The sequence below is a fragment of the Ovis aries genome, chromosome 15 (assembly GCF_016772045.2).
Source record: "Ovis aries strain OAR_USU_Benz2616 breed Rambouillet chromosome 15, ARS-UI_Ramb_v3.0, whole genome shotgun sequence".
Lineage (NCBI taxonomy): Eukaryota > Metazoa > Chordata > Mammalia > Artiodactyla > Bovidae > Ovis > Ovis aries.
This window is the reverse complement of record NC_056068.1, coordinates 64422391-64430878: the sequence shown is the minus strand read 5'-3', so window position 1 is coordinate 64430878 and position 8488 is coordinate 64422391. Positions and strand designations below refer to the sequence as shown.

At 49.4% G+C, this 8488-nt stretch overlaps 1 non-coding gene across 1 annotated transcript; it reads right to left on the bottom strand.

Annotated features, from left to right (window-relative positions):
- Positions 1–7663: 7663 nt before the first annotated feature.
- Positions 7664–7735, bottom strand: TRNAC-GCA (transfer RNA cysteine (anticodon GCA)). Its single transcript has one exon. It is a non-coding gene; the product is annotated as a tRNA-Cys (tRNA).
- Between the last annotated feature and the right edge of the window lie 753 nt (positions 7736–8488).

Genomic DNA, 8488 nt, shown 5'->3' with positions numbered 1-8488 from the left:
AAAACCACAGAGCCCACCCCGGCACCCTTACCTAAAAAGGGCCGGATCCTGGGGTCCAGTCGGGACCTGCGACCCCACACTTTTGAAAAAAAGGCTTGCTGAACACAGATGTTGGGCAGACGTTCTGGCAAAGAAAAATGTATTTTGACCGGGAAACACACTCACCCTCCAGTGCAAAATGGAGAAGAATCAAATTCCCCAAGCAGAAGTCCTCCTACGGATGAGCAGCACCTGCACACACGTGTGGACGCACAGAAAAAAGACTGGAAGGAAAAGTAAAACAGACTTACTTCTGGGAGGCAGGGCTGTGAATGTTCTTCACGTGTCTCTTGTCTTATCCGTATTTTTCTATTTTCTTACTGCGAAAGTGTTTATTTCTATTACAAAAGCATTAAAAGGATACAAAATAAACAGCCAGGTGCCCAGGTCCCCAGTCATCCGCATTCAGCCAGGCTTGGCTTGTGGAAGATTCCAGAACAGGCTGCACCTATTGCACAAGGTGGGGCCGTTTTCTTCTCTGGGGAAGACTAAGCAAGCTCGGGCCTGAGGGCAGCAGGCATGGTGTGGCTCTGCTCAGCTGGAGCAGCAGCTGTGGCTCAGGGCACCCCTGGGTCCTCTGGTGTGCACCAGGGAGGGAGGGCCAGCTCCAGACCCCAGCCTCTCAGCTGGCTCCACAGCGCACGTGCCGAAGGCCTCACGCGTGGAAAATGATCTGGCCTTTGTCTGGCTCTTCCCCACTCTCCAGAGCCAGACAAAGGCCAGATGGCCTCTGGGAAACTCTCCCAGTCTCAGCCACACCTTCCAGGAAAACTCATGGCAGTTTTGTCTTGTAGACACGCATCTCTCACTCACATTCTGTTGCCACTTGCCCACTACAACGCCAATGTCCTGAAGACCAAGCCACCTTTCTGGGTTAGCCCGTGAGGGAGCCCTCCCAACCTCCATCTTGCTGAGGACAGCTCAGGTAGTGGTGGGTCTCCTCACAAGTACCACGGAGCTCAGAGACCATTTTGTTTAGAGAGAACACTGTCCCTGTGCCACGTGCCAAGTCAGGACTACGGTGCTCGCCCAGGGCCCTGGCTGGGCCCCTACCTCCTTATTGCTGTTGTTCAGCCCCTAAGTCATGTCCGATTGTTTGAGACCCCACGGGCTGCAGCAAGCCAGGCTTCCCCGTCCTTCACTCTCTCCCAGAGTTTGCTCAGATTCATGTGCATTGAGTCATTGATGCCATCCAACCATCTCATCCTCGGTCGTCCCCTTTTCCTCCTGCCCCCAATCCCTCCCAGCATCAGAGTCTTTTCCGCAAGTCAGTTCTTCTCATCAGGTGGCCAAAGTATTGGAGCTTCAGCTTCAGCATCAGTCTTTAGATATCAGCTGATTGGTGCTTCCTCAAAGGGCCCAAGTACCAGAGGAAATGCCCTCATACACTGAAGGGGCACCTCCACGAGGACAGCTTCTCTTGTCCCGTAAAGGGTGGGTCTTACCACGTCTCCACACGGTGGTGGCAAACGCAGAAGGCACCCAAGCAACCAAGTCTGAGAGCGTGGGCTCAGCCTGTTTCCTGGGCCTGTTAGGAAGTTCCCAGAGTCGCAGCTTCCTCTCTTGTAAAATGAGTCTCAGCGGTGCTGACAGCCTTCACTCATTCTTGGCCTCTCTACCTATGTGGTCAGCACACTGCCCTCGGGTACCCGCACACCGCCCTCGGGTACCCGCACACCGCTTGTTTTTGTGTGGCCTTCAAGCCAAGAATGGTTTCTACATCTTCAAATGGCTGGAAAAAATAAAAAGAAGAGTGCAATTTCATAATAGATGAAAATTATATGAAATTCAAATTGCAGTGTTCATAAATAAAGCTTTATGGGAACACAGCCACGCACTTTTATTTGCGTCTTTCCTGTGGCTGATTTTGAGCTCCGACGGCAGAGATTGAGTAGTTACAACAGAGAACAGATGGCCCACAAAGACTGTTTACTATCTGACCCTGGCCCTGAAAAGAAAAAGGTTTGCCAATCCCTGATCTGAACAGTGTGGTACACAGAAGAATGTGAACAAGTATTCCTCTCTTCCCATCATCTTTTTAATACTCCCCACCGGGTACCTCTGGTCCTGTCCCAAAGAAAAGGAATATTGCTGTTTGGGCAGGATGATGGAGGGGGCACTTTCCTTACTGTGGATCTTCAGGCTTGAAGTTGGAAGATCAAGTTACAGAGGCTGGATCTTCATTCTGCCACCAACTGGCTATGTGACCCAGGGAAAGTCACTTCACCTCTCTGAGCCTCAGTTTCCCTCACCTGTAAAGTGGGATAATGATAACAGCTGATGCTTACATTACTGCTTGCCGTGTGTCAGAGGCTGCTGTGTGGTGCCAATCACATAGATCACTTATTTAATTCTGACAGTTCTGTGAATAGGTACAATTGTCACCCCATTTGTGGGCAAAGAGAGTGGAGGCAATGGGAAGGTAGGTGAGCAACCCAGGTTCCGCAGCCAATCAGAAGTGGGGCCCAGAGATTGTGTGTGGGAGACAAACAGCTGCACCACTTGGGTGCTCCAATAACTCTTATAAGCCTTCAGGCTTCACACCCATCCTGGGAGATGCAGCTGAGATAAGGAACCTGTATGCTTTTCTCAACAAGTTCTAAGATGACATAAACATTTATCTTGAAAGAAAATGAAGGGAAAAACATTTCCAAATCTCTCGCCAATGGTGGCATGTCAGAGACTGTGGGAGCATCTCGGATAGAAGGAGATGTTCACGCCTGCCTGGGTGGTTCTAGTTCCTACCTCCACTGGGAGGAAGCAACCGGCTCTGCTCCCCAAGCCAGAGCGCTGAGCTATTGAGACCTGTTCCCAGCCCAGCCTTGATTGATAAACAGGAGTCACCTTTCTCCTCGGGTGATGGGGACGCTATGGCACCTTTCTCACCCTGCTTGGGTCTCCACCCAGCCACTGCTCCCTGCCCCGATCTGGCGGGATCTCGGAGGAGGAACAGCCCTGGTTTCTTAGCTGTGAGTGCTGCGGGGGACGCACCTATTCTGTGGAAGCGTCCCCAGCTCTCCTTCCCACCCCGGCTCCAGCCCTCCCTCTGACCTCTCACTCCCGCATTAGCACTGGGGCAGGGAGGAGTGGCAAGGGCTGGGCAGGCTGTGTCTTGCCTTTTTGTCCAATTGATCCACGTGAAGGCTCTGGCTTGGCTGGGAGGGTGGGGAGCTGGCACTGAAAAAACAGCACGTGTGCTAAAGGGTTAATCCCTTGAGCTCCACAGTTAAAATTCCTCTACCACTTCCTGGCCATGGGACCTTGAGCAACTTACTTAACCTTTCTATGCCTGTCTTCTGAGGAGCAAAAGGGAAGATTCAATGACCTGCAAAGAGCTTGTGACAGTGCCTGGCATATATGAAGGGCTCAACAAACATGGGCTATGGTTATTTCTTTCTCTCTCAGCAACTTCTTCAGGATAAGGTACCTCAAGGATGCTACAAAGGGTTTTTCCACATGCTTTCAGAATGGACTGTACCATAATGCATCCTTGATTCACCCAGTATATGTAGAGGACTTACAGTTGCCAGGCATTGTTCAGATCTGGAGAATGCAAGGGCCTTCCCTCGTGGCTCAGATGGTAAAGAATCCACCTGCAGTGCAGAAGACCTGGGTTCAATCCCTAGGTCAGGAAGATCCCTTGGAGAAGGGGATGGCAACCCAGTCCAGTATTCTTGCCATGAACAGAGGAACCTGGCGGGCTGCAGTCCATGGAGTTGCAAAGAGTCGGACATGACTGAGCGACTAAGCACACACACAGTGTGAGGGGAGGGAGGAGGGAGACATGCATGGGTAGAACACTGCAGCGGGGGTTGATGCTTTGAGACCCATGGGCCCTGGAGAGGGATCCTCTAAGGCTGGTGAACCTGAGACAGGGGAGAAGACAAGGGGCAGAGAAGACCTGTCAGAGGAGATAAACTTGAACTGAGTCCAGAGTCCTGGGAAGGCCTCGCAGGAGCCAGGTGAGCATTGCAGACCAGGGAACGGTGTGGAGAGGCACAGCTCAGCACGCCCCATCCACAGTTATCTCTGTGAGCCTCTGTGGAGACCCAGCTTAGAGCCAGATCTTAAGGACCAGGCGTGCTCCAGGGCGAAGTGTGAAAGTTCCTCTTAGCGACTAACAGTAAGGCCATGGCTGCCAGGTGTGGACAGGACAGGGGAGACACCCAGAGCCATGGCTGGGAGAGAGGAGAGGAAAAGGGAAAGTGCCAGGAGACTCAGGGCTGTCCATCCCAAGGCTGCTCTGAGCGGCTCCCCCTGAACCCTGCTCACAGCCTTGGAGGCTCAGCAGGAATTGAGAGCAAAAAGGGACGGAAGAGAAGAAGGTCAACTTTCTCAGGCCCCATGTGAAGGGAAGAGAACCAGCTGGGTTGATGGGGAGAAGAGGGCAAACTCATCCAGGGAGGGGCCATCCTGGCAGGCTGAGGCCAGGAAAGCCATCCTGGAGCGTCTGACCGTGGGCTGTCTCAACCCTACCATGACTGACTGTGGCCCCAGTGCATCTGTCCTCCTTTTCCAATCCTCCGGCTCACCTGAGCCAGGCTTTCAGCTCAGCCCTGCTCAACACGGGCACTCATGGGCATCCGCACCTGATCTGGATAGGAGAGAAGCAGACGCTCTGCACTGTAGGCCAGTGTCTGCCGCCAACCTGCCGTGTGGCCCTGGGCAAGTGCCCACCCTCTCTGCTTTCTGTTTCCTTATCCTTATGTTGGGACCACACATTTTCTTTTCCTCCAGGTTTGCTGGGAGGAATTAGTATGATGTGAAAAAACACTCAAATGCTTTACGTGGGAATGGTTGTGTCTTTGAGGTCTTCTCTGGAGGTGAGTGTCAGGGAGGGCAATCCAGTTCCCTGTCGCATCCAGTGCAGAGCATGTCAGGCCCGCTGGCAGCTGGTTCTGCCCCAGATGGGGAGAAGCGGGGGGGAATTCAGTCTTCAGCAGGTCTCCTCACCTGCTCCAGCCTTGTGGTCACTGAAACTGCCAGCGTGGTGAGAGCTCCAGAGACAAACCCAAAACCCATGAAGGCCACGATACAGCGCCTGCTTCCCTCACCTACTCCAGCCCCCAGGACAGGTTACTGGAATCACCTCCCCGGTAGCTACTGTGGCTTCTTCCTGATGAATACAAGTCCGCTTCAGCCTGATGAGGCAGAGGTTTGAGCCAAAAGCTACATTTCTCACGACTCTGGCATCTGGTGTAGCTCATGGGACACAGCTTTGGCCAAAAAGATATGAAGGTACTGGACTGAGACTCTGGAAACCTCCCAACAGGTTCCTCTGACATGTTGCCATCTGATCTTCCGCTACATACTGCCTGGGATGGGGAACCACTGCCTAGAATTTTAAAAGCCATTTTGCAACCACGAGGACACAATCCATATGCTGAGAATGGCTGAGCAAAAGCCCTGATGTCATCTTTGACCTGTCATGTAACTCTGGACCACCTGCTTCTGGAAATAATAAGTTCTTAATTGTTAAAGCCACCGTTTTCCCCCTTCCTGGGAAGAGGTTAAGGTGAGAAGATGGAGTCAGTTATTTACAGTCAAGCACAATTATAAATATAAATATTATAAAAAGCACAATTCGTGCTTTCCTCCAAAGACTAGGTCATCACTACCTTGAGCATCGTCTGGGATCCCACAAAAGACTTACCACACTGCACTGTAAGAGTCAGTTATTCATCCACTCTGCCTATCAGGTGCAGGCTCAGAGCAGGCAGAGTGCACATTGTGTGTTGATCACAGCTGCATCTCCAGGGCATGACAGTTTCTGGCAAACATTAGCTTCTCCATGTGCCTTCTTGAATCAATGAATAGAAGTATACTTTAAAAATCTAATTCCAGGAGATGTAGCTAACTTGCCTTAGACCCAAGAACCATCATCTCTGGCCAATTTTGAAACCTCTGTTGGCACATGTTTGAAAAAGTCAGGTTTTAGCATGGTTTGCCTAAAATACCCCAAGCTTTGTAAATAACCCTCTCAGCTCCCAAAGAACCACTGCCTTTTCCTAACCACCCACAGCTCATCATGGCTGCCCTTAACTTGCCACTACATGACCCAGAAGGCAGCTCATGCAACCTCTCCTGCACATTCTGATACCGAGTGCTCATCATAACTGAGAAAGGGCACACCCCACAATATATGGAGAGCTTGCTTGAATATACATAAATGTGTGTAGGGAAACAGTCACTGGCATATCTGTCTGGTCATCTTCCTATCCTAAACATCTCAGATATATTTAGACTTGTACAATTACTTTCTTCAAGACCTCCTGAAGGTTCTAACAGTCTCCTCCTCTTCTTTCCTTCATTGTGACTTTCTCCTCAAAACCTGCTATTTTCACCATGTCCTCAAAACATTCACTCTTTTTCTGTTTTCAAGTTATCTAACTAGGGGATCCAGCTATATAACTTCTTTGCCTTTTTTTGGAAATGCGTGGGAGGTCCATATATAACCAATGGGAATGCAAAGTTCATATGTTTTCTACAAACTTGCAATTCATTTGTTCCAGATATTTGATGACAGTCCCTTGAAGAAAATCGTAATGATGCCACAGGACTGCCTGCTGAAAGCCCTCTCAGGTTCTTCTTTCTGGGTTCACACCCTCCCATGAAGTTTGAAGAGGGCCACACAACCTGAGATCCTTACTCTTCTTCCTCATCCACCTGCTGAATGGGGTGGACTCTAAGGACCTAGAGGAGGATGGAGCCGCAAGATGGAAGGAGCTGGGTCTCTTGAGTGGCTGTGTGAATCAGAGACCTGCGGATCTTGCACTAGGCTGTCGCAAGAACAAGAAATAAATGTTACGGCACTGGTGCTTTGGAAGTGTACCTGCTATAGCATCCAGCATTGTTTCAGGTTACTCTTTACTTCTCTATCGCCTTTTTTAGTCTCTTTATTCTAAAATGCTATCCCAGTTTGATTTGCATTAGTTATTTACAATCCATGGCTATAGTGAATGTGGGCCTTTAGATCAATGGTTCCCAAACTTGGCTGCGCAACAGAAGTAACTGAGAAGCTTTAAAAATTTTCCAGGGCTCAGGTCTCACCCCCCAGAGGTTGTGATTCAATTGGTCAGTGATGGAACCTGTCTTTGCTATTTTGAAAGAGCATCCCAGGTGATACTGAGGGCAACCAGAATTAAAAGCCATCATTTTAGAGCAAATGTTCTCCACATTGGGCATGCACCCACGTGAGAGACTTGTTCAAATACATATTTCTGGTTCCCATTCCCAGAGTTTCTGATTCAGTTGAGTCCCAGGTACAGTCTGGGAATTTTCATTTGTAATACATTCCTAAATGAGGCTGATACTGTTGCTTCTGGGACCACACTCTGAGAACTCTTGGTCCAGACTTTTTATTTATTTATTTATTTTTGGTTTGATTTTTATTTTTACTTTATTTTACTTTACAATACAATCACTGGTGTCATCCCTGGAAAATGCTAACCACTCAATAGTTGAGCACATAACTGAGTTGAAATGAAGATGTTTGTGCTGTGCTTTGTCACTCAGTCGTGTCTGACTCTTTGTGACCCCATGGAGCCCGTCAGGCTCCTCTGTCCATGGGGATTCTCCAGGCAAGAATACTGGAGTGGGTTGCCACACCCTCCTCCAGGGGATCTTCCCAACCCAGGGATCGAACCCGGGTCTCCTGCATTGCAGGCAGACGCTTTAACCTCTGAGCTACCAGGGAAGCCCATCAATACTGAAGTGGGTCGCCTAGCCCATTCCCTCTCCAGGGGATCTTCCCAACCCAGGAATTGAACCAGGATCTCCTGCATTGCAGGAGGATTCTTTACCAGTTGAGCTACCAGGGAAGCCCAAAGATGTGTAGGCCTTTATACTTGATGACTCTACTTGCTTTGTTTTTCAATAGATTCAGATTGAGTTTGCTTAGCTGTGCAATTGGACCAAGACACTCACTCTGTAGGAACAGGAAGCGGGGAGATTGTTTGGGTGAGAAGGAATTGAATACTTGGCTTTGAGCTGGCATGTGGAAGCAAATATTTATCTAGTATCATGTGTAATCGTGGCACTGTGTTGACCTCTCCCTCTTTTATCTTTAGGGAAGGGAGATTTCCGAGAGAGAGAGAGAGGGACTTCTAGACTGACTGTAAGCAGTAGATCTCAATGAGATGGAGGCAGGAGGGTCTCTCAGTGAGCTAAAATAATACACACAAGCACACACACACTGGACTTATAGGGAAAGTGGGAGAATTGGATTTGATATATCAAGGAGGCACAAAATAAATGACGGAATGATGTCATAACGTCCTTGTTTCCAGGTATTGATGCCCCCTGTGTATTTTCCTCCTGTTGAATGTGAGCTGGACTTAGTCACTTGCCTCAGTGAGTAGAATATAGTAAAAGTGATGGCTGCCACGTCTAAGATTAGATTACAAAGATTCTGGCTTCTGTCTTGCCGGCCTTATCTCGCTGTTTGCTT